This window comes from Natator depressus, chromosome 11 (genome assembly GCF_965152275.1).
Source record: "Natator depressus isolate rNatDep1 chromosome 11, rNatDep2.hap1, whole genome shotgun sequence".
NCBI lineage: Eukaryota > Metazoa > Chordata > Testudines > Cheloniidae > Natator > Natator depressus.
The window spans coordinates 80170329-80188498 of record NC_134244.1 but is presented as its reverse complement, the minus strand read 5'-3'; positions in this window follow the sequence as shown (position 1 = coordinate 80188498).

The window sequence follows — 18170 nt, the reverse complement described above, 5'->3', positions numbered from 1 at the left end:
TACTTGCACTATTCAGTCCTGCATTGCCCACAATTGTATCTACTGATGTGTCTGATTATGGACTTGGGGCTGTTCACACACAACTGCATGAGGACAACACAGAGAGGACTGTTGCATTTGCTTCAAGGACACTAAGTAATGCTGAGAGGAAATATTCTACAGTCGAAAAAGGAGCACTTGCTTGTGTCTGGGGTACTGAAAAATGGAGAACTTACCTGTGGGGCCACATGTTCAAGTTGTGCACAGACCACAGCCCTTTGATGACGTTGCTCACCACAAAAGGACTGGGAAGAGCAGGATATCGTATTGCTAGATGGTCTGCAAGACTACTCTCTTTCAATTATGAACTGGAATATAAGCCTGGAAACCAAAATGTGGTCGCTGATTGCCTTTCTCGCCTGCCTTTGCCTTCACCAGATGGTCCACCGGAGGATGAGGATGTAGTGGTTGCGCTTATTAGAAGCACTCTCACTGCAGTTACAAAAGAACGATTTCAAGCTGCTTGTTCAGCGTGTCCAGACTGAAGCACTCATAAAATCTTGTGTCACTTGCCAAATGCATGATAAGACAGCAGTGACATGCACCCCTCCAATACAGCCTGTTCCTCTTCCTGATTCTGCATGGGAAAAAGTGGTGATTGACATTGTGGGACCCTTTGATACTGCTCCAATTGACTGCCGTTATGCCATCACTTTAATAGACTATTCAGTAAATGGCTTGAGGTAGCATTTACATAGCAAATCTCTTCTGCTCTAGTAATTAAGGTCCTCTCTTCAGTTTTTAGCAGGGAAGGTAACCCCAAAGAACTGGTTTCAGATAATGGTAGTCAATTTACTTCCCTGGAGTTTGAAACTTTTCTAGCACAGAGGAACATTTTACACAGAAGGTCATCCCTATATTACCCTCAAGCCAATAGGGAAATTGAACGGTTTAAAAGAAGTTTGAAAGAGAGTTTGCAAATGGCTAAACTGGAAGGGCGATTGTGGATAACCTTCACTACTGATTTCTTGCAAGCGTACCGGGCTACACGACATGCCACAATGCAAAGATCACCCGCAGAGTTACTGCATGGGAAACAGATGAATACTAAACTGAACATTGCTGGATTGTTAAAGGCACGACGTGATGCCCCAAATGAGGATGATGTGAGAAAAACAGTTGAACAGAACCAAGCAAAGTCTAAGGCTTTCACAGACAAGCGGCGGGGTACTAAGGAACCAAAGTTTGAGTGTGGTTCCTTCGTTAGAATAGGAAAACCTGGAATTTTACGCAAAGGGGACCATAAATTCACAGCTCCTCTTAAAATCATAGAGAAGACGGGACAATGGAAGTTTGGCCATTGTTGGCACATGATGGCATATATCACATTGGTAGATGTGCAGATGAATGAGCCTCTGATAGTGTGGCTGATGTGATTAGGCCCTATGATGTCACATCAGCCACACTATCAGAGGCTCGCTCACCTGCACATCTACCAATGTGATATATGCCATCATGTGCCAGCAATGCCCCTCTGCCATGTACATTGGCCAAACTGGACAGTCTCTACGTAAAAGAATAAATCGACACAAATCAGACGTCAAGAATTATAACATTTAAAAAAATTCGGAGAACACTTTAATCTCTTTGGTCACTCGATTACAGTGGCAAATGCCACCTAAAAGTGGCAATTCTTCAATAAAAAAACTTCAAAAACAGACTCCAAGGAGAGACTGCTGAATTGGAATTAATTTGCAAACTGGATACAATTAACTTAGGCTTGAATAAAGACTGGGAGTGGATGGGTCATTATACAAAGTAAAACTACTTCCCTATGTTTATTCCCCCCTTCCCCATCCCCCCTCCGGCTGTTCCTCAGATGTTCTTGTCAACTGCTGGAAATGGCCCACCTTGGTTATCACTACGAAAGGTTCCCCCACCCCTCCACTCTCCTGCTGGTAATAGCTCACCTTAAGTGATCACTCTCCTTACAGTGTGTATGGTAACACCCATTGTTTCATGTTCTCTGTGTATATAATCTCCCCACTGTATTTTCCACTGAATACATATCCAAGGAAGTGAGCTGTAGCTCACGAAAGCTTATGCTCAAATAAATGCGTTAGTCTCTAAGGTGCCACAAGTACTCCTTTTCTTTCTATTGGTGGGAGACAAATCAAAGTGTAGCCACATGCACAACTAGGTCAGCCCAAGGCAGCTTACATCATTCTAATTTTGTAGTGTACACTAGCCCAAGCATGTTGTTAGAGAGCTTATTCCTTCACTCTCCCACTTCCCTGGTTCTTCTCGCATGAACAGAGAGCAACAATACCCGAAGTCTGAAGGTGCAAACAATTTGATGTTTATTGGGGTGAACTTCCAGCAAGCTTAAATCCAAGTTCCTTTTTCCTTATTTTTGAATCCCAACTTACTTCCTAATTTATATAGTAATATTCTTAGCTATACCTTAACCAATCATTCTACTGAAATTTACCTAACCAATCCTAACATATTGTAACATGATTAGCTAACCAATTATATCCCACCACCTTAATTAGTTTACACCCAGCAAAATTAATTATACAGCAGACAGAAACAATCACAGAACCAGACAGAGACCATGCAAATAAACAAGAGCAAAGTGGGCAAAACAATACAGAAGTGAGGATTTCACAACTACATCTATAAAGACATAAGCGTTTCCCAGCTGTGTCTATTGATAAGTGAGTTCTTACCAGACAGAAAACTATCAGACTAAATTTCCTTTTACATCTTCTAGGCTCTTCCCTTTCTCTGGAGGTGATAGATCGGATCACCTTCCTAACAGCCCCATATTGACTCGTTTGGAATGTGAGGAGGTGACCGAACGCTTCCCAGCTTATGGCTGCCTCTGCTGCTTAGCCAAAGGCCTCCGACTGTCACAGTGAGAGAAGGCCCTTACACAGATTCTTTCTTGTATACCTCTATAATCAACTAAATGATAAACATAGACCGACATTCTTAGAGTACCGGCCTTTACAGACAGGCCTGAATGTCTCTATCCGAACACAAGTCGGCTGCAGAGGACTTAGACCAGCCTTCACACAGAAGCACTGATGCAACTTTAACTGTAGTCATGGTGCTGCTGCTGCACCACCATAGCAAAAAACGGAAGCTGGAATGCAGGAGGTCCTGGATCCCAGCCCCATGCTCACCCCAACAGACCATAGTGCCTCTTATACACACATGGCACTTTCAGTCTTGATTCTTCCCATTTTCTTTTGCCTTACTCTTCCCACAGGTACCTCCAAATCAGTCACCCGGTGCTGTCGAGAGGAATGCCTAGCTAAGGTGCACAAAGCGTAAGGAAGCCCATCCTTCGGACTTGTTGACATGGTGAACTCCTCGCTACAGCTCGTTTTCACATGCTCATGGCTTGAAGTGATTTCTCTAAGTCGCTACAGTATTCTCCTTACCACCATAGAATCAGGGGAAAGCAGCAGATATATACTCAGTTGTCATTTTTGAAAGTCAAAGGCCACTGTCTAAGCATCTTCAGCATATTCTAAAAAGCATATTCTAAGAAGTCATTTACAATAGCCTCTCTAACATTAGAAGCTGAAATCTGTTTTCTTGTCAGTCTGTGTTGCTCCATTGCATACATACAGACTGGTCCCTGTTGTCAGATCACTCAGATACTGACTAATTATTTTCCTGGTTTCAGAGTAACAGCCGTGTTAGTCTGTATTCGTAAAAAGAAAAAAGAAAAGGAGTACTTGTGGCACCTTAGAGACTAACCAGTTTATTTGAGCATGAGCTTTCGTGAGCTACAGCTCACTTCATCGGATCCGATGAAGTGAGCTGTAGCTCACGAAAGCTCATGCTCAAATAAACTGGTTAGTCTCTAAGGTGCCACAAGTACTCCTTTTCTTTTTTCTTTTTAATTATTTTCCTAATATTCATTAAAAGTATTTTAAGGCCTAGGCCCCTTCCCAAATACACAGCAAAATCCTAATTTTCTCAAGTGTTGGGGCCTACTGTAAAAATGATTTTTATGTACAAGTACTGCATCATCAGCACACTGAGTAATAGTACATGCAAGCTAAGTAATCATTTGCATGTGTGATTATCCAGTCTTTGCATGCAAAGTTGCAGTAATACAGCATGCAAATTAGGCATACAAATCAGGCTTTAAAAAAGGTATGGACTTTCACTGGTGATATATATTTATTTACAGAACTTGATCATATCTGAAGCCTGGCCCTATACAATTTCATTTCACTGCTACAGTCATACAACAAATCTCCACATTTCTTTATTGCAGAGTTAAATATTCTTTCATTGAGAGGAAAGGGACATTTCCTTGGGTTCTTTAGGTGGAGGGGTGTGGGAGTTTCTCGTTAGGGAATCTGGATGCACAAATTAGACGTTGAACATCTCTGAGTTATGCTTTCTGAAGTCTGCTGAGTCTGGCAGGGCTGTACGTAGGGTACTAGCCCAGTTCACGATGAAGTGCCCTTTTAAGCAATCGTGTAACTATGGTGCAAAGTGTGCTGCAGAACAAGCCAGGTATCCAGGCCATATTAACTTGGTATGAAACAGTGGCCAGTGAAAAGCAAGGGCACAGAAATCTGGGCCTCCTTCTCATTTATAGCCACATTGGGTGTGTCTACACAGCATTTTGGAGTGAGCCTCCCAGCCCAGGTCAACAGACTCAGTCCAGCAGGTCTTACGCAAGTGCTCTGAAAATAGCTCTGTAGACAGTACTTTAAAGTTGTGGTTCAGGCTTTGAAGCATAAGGAGAGGTAGGGGCTTCGGAGCCCGAGCCCAGCCGGAGCTGCAATGTCCATACAGCTATTTTTAGAGCACTAACATGAACCTCCTTAACCCCTGTCTGTTGGTCTGGATTGGGGGCGTGTCTCTCCAAAATGCTGTGTAGACATACACTTTAAGACCCTTTATGCTGCCAGAGTGGGGTAAAAGGGCCACGGTGTAAATCAGAATAAGGGCCTTGACCTGGACAGGCTGAGAATAAGATTACAGAGACGATGGATGTTCCAACAAACTGCTCCTCACTGGAGCTGGGCAAAACTTTCCATCTAACTCTTCCTTTTCGTGAAAAATGCAGATTTAGCTACCCTGAAACCTTTCACAAATCGGTATCAGTTTCACCAAAATGTTCATTTAGGGGGACAAAAAACCCGCAAAACAAAGACATTTTGAAAACAATCAAAACATTTCATTCTGACACTTCTGAAACAAAACATTTCAATTTTTCGGTTTGAAACGATGTTTTGTTTCAAAATTTTATTTTGATTTTATTTTTAAAAAATCTAAAACCATTCAAACGTGGCCAAAATTGAAATGAAAGATTTTGATCTTGTAGAAGTGAAACGGTCAGCGACTGGGACGTGGGCGGCCAACTCATGCCTAGTGGCTGGAGCAAGCGTCAAGTGTAGTGGTTACAGCGGTGTCAGGAGCCAGGAGTCGGAGCCCAGGGTCAGAGCCCGAGGCAGAGGCCAGGTGCAGAGCCAAAGGTCAGAGCCAGAGTCAAGAGTCAGAACTGGGTTATCCGGAACAAGGCAAGGCCAGGACATGGCTGGGTGCAAATAAGCGCAGGCGCTAACACAGCTATGGGCAAATGCTTTGAGCAGCTGCTAAACGACTGCTGCTGCTGGGCTTAAGAGTCAATCTGCTGACTCTTCCAGCCAACCAGGTGATGTAGCCAGTTAGGCCCAGTGTTGCGAACTTAGCGACTTGGTCACTAGATTTAGTGACTTTTTGGTTTCCTTAGTGAGAAAATAAGTGTCAAAAGTGACCAGTGACCAATCTAGCGACTTTCACTGCCAATGATAATCATATTCAGAGAAAGAAGTCACCAATATGTATAGTCACGAAATCATTCACAAGCAGCTCAGTAGTGTAAATAAAATCCATTCCATGCTCTTCTTACTACATTCTGCTGCACACCAAGTCAATGTCATTACATCTCAGTTGAGCACGTCCTTGGAAGGAATCACATTCCAGGGCTTCTTGGGCTGAGATCACTATAATCTGCAGGTGAGAAAAAGAAGTCTGTGGGGGCTAATTAAATACTTTGCTAAATCCTGGCGCACTTTGGAGAGAGCAGCACATTAGCCAGGGCTTGTTTTTACCCAAATGTGTTCTTTCTCGCCATTCCATAGCAGGTAGCACACCCTGTGATGCAGGGAAAGATGGCTAATGAAGTGGGCAGGGCTCGGGAGGCAGGTTAACCAGCAAGGAGAACTACATGGATGGAAGGTGGGGTGGAATGAGACAGGGCCATGTGTCCCAGTGGGCCTGCGGGCACCATGCCTCCAGGGATGAAGCCCTTACTACAGGATCAAAGGCGGAGCTATCTTGCTTTCAGTTGCCCTTTACTCCTTCCCCTGGCTTGGCCTGGGGTTAGCTGCCCAGCTGTTTTCAGAAATGAAACCCTGGAAGTGGGGGAAGGAGTCCGGTTAGCGGACTTTTGTTTTTAAATCTACTTTCTTAGCTCCCTGCAGCGCTGAGCTCAGGTCAGGTGAATGGCCTCTTCCCCCGCACCTCTGGGCTCTCCCTTTCACTAACCTGCCAGCTCAAATCCAGGCTGGCAAGAAAGGGAGGCTCGGCTGAAATTAACCAACCCTGGCCAACCTGGGCTGCTTGTACAGAGCGCCCTTCCCAATGAGCAGAGGGAGGCAGTTTCCTTCTCAATGAGCAGAGGGCGCCCTCCTGATGATGACTGTACTGGTGTAGTTGCTGCTGGTGTGCAGCAGAATGTAGTAAGAAAAACATGGAATGGATCTTATTAACACTATTGCGCTGCTTGTGAATGATTTTGTGACTACTCGCCCGTGTGTGTGTGTGTATATATATATAATTCTCTGGACATTTTGTTCAGTGACATTTTTGACTCCTTTTGAGTGCTTAAACAGCTACATCTAGAGACTTTTCAAGGTTTGTCTGTTGCAAGCCCCGCTTCCAGACAGAGACCCAAAACAATTTTCTTTTCCATTTTTTGGTTCACCAAAATTTTCATTTTCTGTTCAACCAGAAACCATTTTTAAAAACTTTTTCAAAATTGACAATGCACCAAAAGATCCATGATTCCCCCAACCCTGCTGCTAACGTGCACACCTGCAGCTGGCCTCATTCCTGCCTTTGACATATTCTTTAATTAACTTTATTCCCTTTCCCTCTTCAGCCTAGCTGGTGGCTTTCCAAAACCAACTTCAGATGAGTGTTACGACCACAGCAGTCTCAGGAGCATCATCCCTAATGCCCTGACACGTAATTAAACGGTCAGTTCACATGGCAGGCTTAACCCACTGGACAAACTGCTAATTCTGCTTTGGCCAGTGCTATGCCAAGCGTCATCCAGAAAGATGCAGCAACTGCTAATCATGGCATGAAAAACATATGATGAGTGGCATGTGACATCCGTGCACACTTTGCCCATTGTGTCAAGAAAACAGAAATGCTTGTCAAAATACCAGCTCAAGCAGGAGCTTTTGGCTTCTGGGAGCATAAAAGAGGCATATTGGCAAGCATAGCATTAGAAAGGCAGATGTCCTCTACACCCACTAGAATTTTATTGGCAATTGAGTTAACATCCTCTTTGCATATGAAAGCAATGGAGAGGCACGGCTGCAGTCTTGCTGGCAGGAAACTTGGCTGCAGAATCAGTGATACATTTGACAAGGAAGCAATATGTTAGTAACAGCCCTTGGTCCATGTTTATTGGGGCCAGATTGCTATGGCACTTTCCACCCCATGTGGAGGCATCATGTACAAAGTGCTAGACACCATGTCATTCTCTTTCTCCATTTCTCTCTTCTCTCTGATCCCATCTCTAATAGAGCAGTGGCCTGATTCTCCTCTCCTCTACAGTGTGATGCCACTGATTCCACTCCTGATTTGCGCTGGTGCATGTAACAGAAAAATCATACCCCAACTGTTAAGCCCTGTCACAGGGTGTGTAGCCCATTAAAGAGAGAGAGGTCTCAGCCAAGTCTACTCCCCAGATGGGGAAAATGAAGGTCATGTGATTCAATTAGGCCCTAAGTGAGAGGCTTGGCTAGAGAAGAGACAAAATTTAGCAAAGGCCTGGAGAAGGAAAATGAGAGCAGCACAGTTGCTGCAGGGACCCTAAGAAACCAGGAGGCGGCAGGAAAGCAGCAGAGGGAGTTTGCCTGTTAGCCCCTCAAAGACAGAGTTGGACAAGGCAGGCAGAGGCCTGTGCTAAGGAGCCTAATTGTTTTAAACCCAGGCCCCAAGAAAGGGTGTTACTGGATAAAAAGTATTTGCAGATTATTTCCGTTCATCTGAAGAGAGGAAATGGAGGCAGGGTGCCGCAGAGCTACCTCGGTCATGAGGGGTTGCTGAGGGTGCAGCTGACCCATTTACAAGCACCCAAACTTACACACAATATTTTATGTTAATATGAATTACTTTTAATGGAGAGTCATGCATTAAACTGGACGTTCTGTTACAGCGCTAAATACTTCTATATTTTCCCTCTGAGAACTTACCTTCCCAAGAACACACGTTTTAACAGACTGACAAAGGATCTCCAGCAACTGAACTCTTACAGTGGAATTTGTCTCCCATTGCCAATCTTAGTTGTTATTCTGAGTTGTGGGCGCTCTGGGTATTAGGGCATATCCTCACCTGGGCTTGCCAACTCTCCAGGCTTGTCCTGGAGTCTCCAGATTAATCTTCAATTAAAGATTATGTCATGTGATGAAACCTCCAGGAATACGTCCAACCAAAATTGGCACCCCTATCCACACCGCCCTGCTGTTCAGACTGCAGGGAACTGAAAGGTCCCTAGTTTGCATTGATGTAGTCCTCTTCCACCAGGATTACATTGATCTGAGCTAGGAATTCTTAAATTCACACCCGCAGACAGCACAGCACTTTGGCGCATGTTGCTATTCGCACCCTGTTGTCCAAGCTGCAGGGCAGGGCAGACATAGTCTTAGTTTTATTTTTCCTTTTTCTTTATTGTGGGTAAAATTTTCAAAAGTGCTGGAGGGTTACTTCTGGCAGCTTAAGGTGCAGAGAGATGCCTAGTGGGATTTTCAAATGCACCTAAGCAGGTTAGGTGCCCAACTCTCATGGGAGCTGAAATCAATTGCAGTTAGGTGCCCAACCTGCTTAGGCACTATCAGCAACTTTATGCACCTAAACACCTTTGCAAATGTGGCCCTAGGTCCCATCAGACTTATGGTCCAAAATGCGTAAAACCTAGTCTATGAACTTTTTTGTACCGTTATAACTGTCAATTAAGGGTGTGATTTTTTTAACTGAAATAGTTATACCAGTACAAGCCCTAGTGTGACTGCAGTTATGCTCGTATAAAGGTGCCACAGGCCATGTCTACATTACCACTGAGCTCAGCAAACCTTACGTTGCTCAGGGATGTAAAAAAAACACTCCTGAGCAACATAAGTTTCACCAGCATAAGTGATAGTGTACACAGAGTTTCTCCCACCGACATAGCTACCGCCGCTCGTTTAGGTAGTTTTATTATGTTGATGGAGAGCTCTCTCCCATCAGCACAGAGCAGCTACATGAGTGATCTTACAGTGGCACAGCTCCATTATGCCACTGTAAGCTCGTTATTGTAGACATAATCTTAGAGTGGTATAGCTTATTCCCCTTCCCATATGGAATGTATACTGGTCTAAAGTGCCTTTATACCAATATATCTATATCCACATTGGTGGGGTTGTAACACATTAACTACACTGATATGGTTAAAGGGTGACAACTTGTATGTGTAGACAAGCCCTTAGTCACTTTTGAAACTGGTATTTAAGTTCCTAAGTCATGTAGGTGCTTTAGAAAATGTTAACCCAGCACCTCAAGAAAAGCAGCCCCAGAGTCTGCTCCAGCGTTGACTCCTCTCCACAGGGTTAACCTTGTACCTCTTGCAACAACTGATCGATGAAGTGTGATCAGCAACTCCAGAGAGACCATGATCTGGACATTATGGTTTATCAGTTTGTTAAGATGCCCAAAAGAACCGCTTTGCTTGTGTAAATGTTTGCATTCCTGGTTCGGAGCAGTTAGGACACAGGGAGCTGATTTGAATTTGTTACGGTCAGTATCAATTTGCTGATCAGACTCCATCCCTCCCCCATTAATCTATTCCATGATCCAGGCAGGACTCAGACAGACCCTGTGCAGCCACACTGTGTACCACAAGCTCAGCCTCTCTAGCTGCGGGGTAGGGAGTGGGGGGGGGGGTAGACACCTTGTGTAGGATCCATACCCTTAATAGGGTCCCCTTTGCATTGGCTACACCTATCTCTTATCTATTGCAAGGTACGCTGCATCTGCCACCCACTCCTCTTATACTGCCATTCCTGGTGCCTGACTGGAGCTTCCCTCAACCAGTGGGGTCCACTCATGTGGCCCAGGCTTGTTGGCCCTTTAAAGGAAGTCAGGATCAGCTTCAGCTGTGAAGCAGCCACTACAGCACTTTCTCCTTCCCCCACCTCATCCTCCCCCCACTGATCCTGATAGGGCGGCTGAATTGCCACTCTTGGGCACAGCTCAGAACGGGTCAGTAAGGCCGACAAAGTGAGAGAGCTCAGCTGGAAAGGGTGATCTAGGAGTCTTTTAGGAACCAGGATTGCCCGCGTGACACGCTAGAGTAATGTGCCCCATCCTGTGCAGAAGGACAGAATTTTAACCACAAGGCAGAACTTGGTTTATGGGGAAGCTTGTAATTACCTTCCCACTGTTCTCGCAAGCAATCATGGGGCGTTCCAGCACATGCCTCAATCTCCTGCATCCTGATACGTAACTATGTAACTATCATGTAGCTCCCTTAGAAGTGAACAGCATTCTGAAATGAACCCCTGTTCCTGTGTAATTCCAGACAGATCCATGTACTTACCTCTGCAGCTGGAGTCTAGCACACTACGCTGCTGCACTCGTGTATTTACGTGGAATTGGGGGCCAGGGGCAGTAAGAGTCTATAATCTAAGCTGCTATCTCAACTGTTATATCATGACAATCACCTTTACCATAGAACATAGCCCAGTGCCCAGAGTGCCCCCAACAGAAATATTTCCCACTGCATTTCTAATTAGTGTACAAAGCATGCCAAGGGCCAGCTCTAGGGGTGGGCAAGTGGGGTCCATATTGCTCAGCCATGTTTTGGTTTGCGGTGTTTTTTTTCTCTGCTCTAGTTTATATATTTTTGCTTGGCCACGCCAGTGTGGGAGGCTGAAAACGCTTTGGGCCACTTCTGAGCGTGCCCCATACCCTACGTCACCATGTGCCTGGCCAAGCCCCTGGTCTCACTTTCTTCTCTGCTAAGACTGACAACAAAGTTGCTCAGGGCATTGCATTCTTTGTTAGTTCTAGAGTTTCTGATTTTCAGTTTTAACTGATAAACACCAATAAAAGCCCACCAATACAAAAAAAAAAATGAAATCAGTGTTTATCTAATAAACATTGGAAAAATACCAGAAATCGTTACTTGTATCTAAGAGCTTGTCTACGTGAAGCAGAAATGTGGAGTAGTTTAAACGTTCTAAAGTGCGCTAACGTTGTATGCTAATCGGTCTGAATTAGCCCCTACTGGTGGTCACGGAAGGTTCCATAGTGCATTTTAACATAATGCTCTTTGAAACAGTACTACGTTAAAGTGCACTAGGGAACATTACAAAGAGATTGCTCATTCTCATATATACCACTGTAATGAATAATGTTTATGATATACATTACAGGATATACAAAGAGAGAACCCTGAAAACCCCCAATTTCTGGACATCTACATAAAATTCAAAAATTGACAAAAAAAGCCAGCCCAGAAAAAATAAATGAATAATCCCCCCAAATCAGAAGCCCTGTTTATGTCAATTTCTGCCCACATGGAACTGGACTGAGATACTGCAGGAGACAGACAGATATCTAGGTGCAGGCTCAGTTCACACAGGTCACCATGTGCTACCAGCATTTAATCACTACCAGCCTGAGCCTTCCTAGAACCAGTGCCCTAGAAAGGTAAGGCCATAGCCAGACATCTGGGCTCCCGAATGAGTTGAGAACAGCTCATCCCATGTTTCAAGTTTTCCTTGAAAGGTTCCTTGGGCCAGAGGGGGAGTTGTGCCCTGGCAATGGGGGCAAAATGGTGGCCTTTTGAGATTTATAACGATAGCACTGTTGTATGGTGTGCAACCTCATGGGCAGACATTCAGCTAGGGTGTATCCAGGCAGCTACCTCTGAGTCCGTGGAGCTTCACAGATTTACACCAGCTGTGGTTCTGGCCGTCCCCTCACAATGACGTCTTGTGGGTACAGACAAAAGCGTGCTTTCTCAATGCCAGTGGGCATCGCTGGGAACACTGCTCAGTGTTCACGTCTGGTCCTACCTTTGTATGGATTGTTGCCACGCTTTCTTACACAGCTGTTACATGGCAAGGCTGAGGTGGCGAGCATATTTGAACAGTGGATGAAGTGATTGCAGTGCAGTGGGTGGATGTTATAATTTGGGATGGCATGAAGTTCCTCACTCGAGGGGTTAATTTAGTTCAGACTACATTTCCTGGGCTGTGCCAGCTTTCAATGTCCACCTTTGACTGAGCGCTGGCTGATTGTCTCCATAGCACCTGACCTTTGTTAGCATTCTATTTGCGATGCCACTGCCCTTTGGTCAGAGTCCTCTGCTTGCCAGAGGGCATAGTTGGTTTCACCTTTGCTAGGGGAATAACCCACTGAAAAACTAACTTGGGTTTGGAATTCCGTAGGAGATTTTGGACAATGCTACAGCAGATCCTTTAGGCCTGGAGTACAGAGAGCAGCAGAACTTAAGTGGCACATGCATGTTTGGGGCAAATCCCAAATGCAAACTGTTAGCTAAAATATCCTGACCTCCCTGTGTTAGAACCAGCTGATGAAACGGAAACCTGGGTGACCCTTAAAGATGATGTGGGGTTAGGAATCTGTGTGCTGCTGAGGGCACCACCTTTCTGAGGAAGCATAGGAGTGAGTTCTTGATTACTTGTGCCCATTCCATATCTCCTGATGTTTTAAACAAGAACAGGGGCTGCTAATCCAAGTGTCCAGTCAAAATTCCAACATGGGCAATTCAGTTCTGCATCCCTAAATCCCTCCTTCAATATCAATTGAGTAGTGCTTTTTCTCATCCTGTCCTAAAATTGCCCTGCATTGTTAAACAGCTGCCATATTACACACCAGAGATGGCTGCATTTGAGTTGTGGCGGAAGGTATCACATAACACTACGCCTATGTGATGGGACATACAGGACAGACTGGGGTTAAAGTGGCCGGGTAGGCTAATTAACTGCCCAGGCTGCACCTGGAGGAGGAGCCAGGGAGCAGAGAACTAACTGGTGACAAGCAGGCTCAGCTGTGCTGGAACAGGCGGGGCCTATAAAGCCAGGTAGAGGGCTACAAATTGGGGGCTGCTGGGAAAGGCTGCAGGAAGGCAGGCAGCAGTCACTCCCTGGGAAATGGGAGAAGGGCTCTTGGAGCTGGTATACCTGGAATGAGAAGGGGAACCAGAGTGGGAGGAAGCAGCCCAGAGAGGGCAGAGAGAGGAAGCCTGGAACTGCTGAGCTGAGGGTCCCTGGACTGGAACCCGGAGAAGAGGGCAGGCCCGGGTTCTCCTACCAGGCACCGCGGCATGGCATAGAACTGATGCTATGAATGGGCAGACTGCTTAGGACTGCTGATGAACTGACCCCGGAAGGGGGAACGCTCAGTGACCTAGCCGGAGGGCTACATCACAAAGAGGACACTGTGGGCCTTGGAGCAAGAGGAGCTGCAGACCAGAGTCAGAGTGATGGCGTACAAACTGTGGATGCGGGTGTTGGCCTCGAGAGATAATCCCCAGAGTGACCAGGAGCAGGTGCCAACCCAGCGGTGAATGGAGCACCCTATGCAGCCTATTAATTTAAAATATGCTTTGAGATCTTTCAGGGTGAAAGACACTACCACAATTTAACAATTTTCCTTCTAAAACCCCCCTTCTGATCTGCACAGTGCTCAGTGGAATGTGCATTTGCCATTACACATGTGTGTTTATTGTACTGCATTCTGCATTTAGGGCCTGGTCCAATTCCCACCGAAGTCAATGGAAAAGCACCCACTGCCTTCATCAGGAGCTGCATCAGACTTGTAAACTCTCAGATCCCCAGGCCAGACACATCTGACGTGTTTGACATGGTTCTCCTTATTGTACATCTTCATAAGAAACTGCTGTGATATTGTACAGATATGATCCCAAACACTAGAGCAAGAACAGTGTTTGGGGGTTAGTTACTGTAAAACAGGGGTTCTCAAACTGAACGTCAGGACCCCTTAGGGGGATCACGAGGTTATTATGTGTGGGGTGGCGAGCTTTCAGCCTCCACTCCCAAACCCTGCTTTGCCTCCAGCATTTATAATGGTGTTAAATATATAAAAAAGTGTTTTAAATGGGGGAAGAGTGGGTTCGCATTCAAAGGCTTGCTGTGTGAAAGGGGTCACCAGTACAAAAGCTTGAGAATCACTGCTGTAAAACAATGAGGTGTATTTTTTGTTTAGGGGAAGGGTTGCCCTCACTGATGGCTCAGTATTAAAATAACAAAGTTAATATGGATTAAAATTAAGTTTTATGCATAAATCCTCCCCATATTCCTGCCTTTTCTTCCTCTTTCTTTCCCCAGGAATATTTGGGGTGAAATCCTGGCTCCATTGTAATCAGTGGCAAACCCTTCATTGATCTCAGTGGAGCTCAGATTTTACCCTGGTTCTTATTGCCTGCTCTGGGATGCATTAGGAGTTCCTTAAGTGGGAGATATAGATTCCTCACATAGTGGTATTTAAGTTTATATGATTTTCTCAAAATTGTGCTTTAGAACATAGACATATTTGATCATCGACAGTGAGACGTCAGGTTGGTGCATTTGACAAGATAAGTTAGGATAGGTGGGATCCAGTTCCTTTTGATTTCAATGGAAAGAATCCCATCCACTTCAATGTACTTAGAATCAGGCCCTAAATGGGTTATAGACTTAACAGCAGGTGGATTTCCCACGTTACTTATGCCACAAATACCACGTGACAAAATTCTGCTGTTTCCCAGGAGGTTGCATGGGGAGTCTTCCTGAGATTGCTTTAGGAGTAGGGAACCAGGTAGTTACTGTGAGCATTCAGTGACGGGGGCTGGACATTATAGGAGGCATGCTTCTGAAGAGTTCAAGTGTTTGTTTGTAAGGCAAAGTAGGGGCTGGCAGAGTCCAGAGGAGAGTGCTTGAGTGGCTGAAGGGCTGGCAATATCAGGGAAGCTGCCACAAGAGGCTCCCTCTCACAGGAGGGGAGAAGGAAGAGGGAAAAAGAAAGATAAGCGAGAAGGAGCACAGAGATCTCACCACATTTTGTCAATGAAGAAATCAGTGAGATCCTGTGCAGAGAGAAGTCAAGGCAGGGAGGGGAAAGGTTGGAGGAAGAAATCAAAGGTGACAAAAAGACCGCTGGGATTGTCAACATGGGATTTCAATTAGGGTGGATTCATAGATTCATAGATATTAAGGTCAGAAGGGACCATTATGATCATCTAGTCTGACCTCCTGCACAATGCAGGCCACAGAATCTCATCCACCCACTCCTGCGATAAAACTCTCACCTGTGTCTGAGCTATTGAAGTCCTCAAATCGTGGTTTAAAGACTTCAAGGAGCAGAGAATCCTCCAGCAAGTGGCCCGGGCCCCATGCTACAGAGGAAGGCGAAAAACCTCCAGGGTCTCTTCCAATCTGCCCTGGAGGAAAATTCCTTCCTGACCCCAAATATGGTGATCAGCTGAACTCTGAGCATATGGGCAAGATTCACCAGCCAGATACCCCGGAAAGAATTCTCTGTAGTAACTCAGATCCCACCCCATCTAACATCCCATCACAGGCCATTGGGCCTATTTACCATGAATAGTTAAAGATCAATTAATTGCCAAAATCATGTCATCCCATCATACCATCTCCCCCATAAACTTATCGAATTTAATCTTAAAGGCAGATAGGTCTTTTGCCCCCACTGCTTCCCTTGGGTATTCCAAAGGGTATTCCAAAACTTCACTCCTTTGATGGTTAGAAACCTTTGTATATTTCAAGTCTAAACTTCCCGAAGACCAGTTTATATGCATTTGCTCTTGTGTCCACATTGGGACTGAGCTTAAATAATTCCTCTCCCTCTCCGGTATTTATCCCTCTGATATATTTATAGAGAGCAATCATATCTCCCCTCAACCTTCTTTTCGTTAGGCTAAACAAGCCAAGCTCCTTGAGTCTCCTTTCATAAGACAGGTATTCCATTCCTCGAATCATCCTAGTAGCCCTTCTCTGTTCCAGTTTGAATTCATCCTTCTTAAACATGGGAGACCAGAACTGCACACAGTATTCCAGGTGAGGTCTCACCAGTGCCTTGTATAACGATACTAACACTTCCTTATCTCTACTGGAAATACCTCGCCTGATGCATCCCAAGACCGCATTAGCTTTTTTCACGGCCATATCACATTGGCGGCTCATAGTCATCCTGTGGTCAACCAATACTCCAAGGTCCTTCTCCTCCTCCGTTATTTCTAATTGATGCGTCCCCAGCTTATATCTAAAATTCTTGTTATTAATCCCTAAATGCATGACCTTGCACTTCTCACTATTAAATTTCATCCTATTACTATTACTCCAGTTTACAAGGTCATCCGGATCTTCCTGTATGATATCCCGGTCTCTTTCTAAATTGGCAATACCTCCCAGCTTTGTATCATCTGCAAACTTTATTAGCACACTCCCACTTTTTGTGCTGATGTCAGTAATAAAAAGATTAAATAAGATTGGTCCGAAAACAGATCCCTGAGGAACTCCACTGGTAACCTCCCCCCAGCCTGACAGTTCACCTTTCAGTATGACCCGCTGTAGTCTCCCTGTTAACCAATTCCTTATCCACCTTTCAATTTTCATATTGATCCCCATCTTTTCCAATTTAACTAATCATTCCCCATGTGGCACAGTATCAAACACTTTACTGAAATCTAGGTAAATTAGATCCACTGGGTTTCCTTTGTCTAAAAAATCTGTTACTTTCTCAAAGAAGGAGATCAGGTTGGTTTGGCGCAATCTACCTCTTGTAAAACCATGTTGTATTTGGTCCCATTTACCACTGACCTCAGTGTCCTTAACTACTTTCTCCTTCAAATTTTTTTCCAAGACCTTGCATACTACAGATGTCAAACTAACAGGCCTGTGGTTATCCAGATCACTTTTTTTTCCTTTCTTAAAAATAGGAACTATGTTAGCAATTCTCCAATCATACGGTACAACCCCTGAGTTTACAGAGTCATTAAAAATTCTTGCTAATGGGCTTGCAATTTCATGTACCAATTCCTTTAATATTCTTGGATGAAGATTATCTGGGCCCCCCAGTTTAGTCCCATTAAGTTGTTCGAGTTTCGCTTCTACCTCAGATATGGTAATATCTACCTCCATATCCTCATTCCCATTTGTCATGCTACCATTATCCCTAAGATCCTCATTAGCCTTATTAAAGACTGAGGCAAAGTATTTGTTTAGATATTGTGCCAGGCCTAGATTATCCTTAACCTCCACTCCATCCTCAGTGTTTAGCGGTCCCACTTCTTCTTTCTTTGTTTTCTTCTTATTTATATGGCTATAGAACCTTTTACTATTGGTTTTAATTCCCTTTGCAAGGTCCAACTCTACTTGACTTTTAGCCTGTCTCACTTTATCCCTACATGTTCTGACCTCAATAAGGTAGCTTTCCTTGCTGATCCCTCCCATCTTCCACTCCCTGTATGCTTTCTGCTTTTTCTTAATCACCTCTCTGAGATGCTTGCTCATCCAGCTTGGTCTACAACTCCTGCCTATGAATTTTTTCCCCTTTCTTGGGATGCAGGCTTCTGATAGCTTCTGCAGCTTTGACTTAAAGTAATCCCAGGCCTCCTCTGCCTTTAGATCCATAAATTCTTCAGTCCAATCCACTTCCCTAACTAATTTCCTTAATTTTTGAAAGTCAGCCCTTTTGAAATCAAAAACCTAGAGAAGTAGAGTTGCTTAACTAGGGTGACTTAATTGTCAACACACTGCATGATCACCATGGTCCCTTCTGGCCTTGGAATCTATGAAAACAATGAGATTGTGTGACATCATTGGGTGTTGGCCTTCAAAGATGTTCCTGCT